We start from the raw sequence: 417 nt of genomic DNA on the forward strand, positions 1-417 counted from the left end.
AGATCGTGGATATCATCCGGTTGTATTAGTAAGGAAATCAACTAGTAAACATTCAATGAAGTGATGTTTTCCCTATCTTCATTTCATTCCATTTTCTTTTCGCCATATTCGGTATAATAACATGAGCAAGGGAAACTCTGCCATAATTTTGTCAATATACATGTGAGCTTTTTGGCTCTTTCTCTCACACATAACAGGCGCGACTCAAGCGGTAACAAGCAGCTAACATAACAGAATGTTAAAGAAGACGTCGGAATCTCAGAGGTTCTTGTACAACTAGTACAAACAAAATCAACAGAAGTCAGCATCTATCACCGTTGCTGGCTGGCGAGGTGCGATTGTCCGAGTTGGTGACGGTTCATAAGAGTAAATATGATTATGAAAATATAGGCAATAACTGTTATACAAGGAATAACT

The sequence above is a fragment of the Penaeus monodon genome, chromosome 28, assembly GCF_015228065.2.
Source record: "Penaeus monodon isolate SGIC_2016 chromosome 28, NSTDA_Pmon_1, whole genome shotgun sequence".
In the NCBI taxonomy this organism is placed as follows: Eukaryota; Metazoa; Arthropoda; class Malacostraca; order Decapoda; family Penaeidae; genus Penaeus; species Penaeus monodon.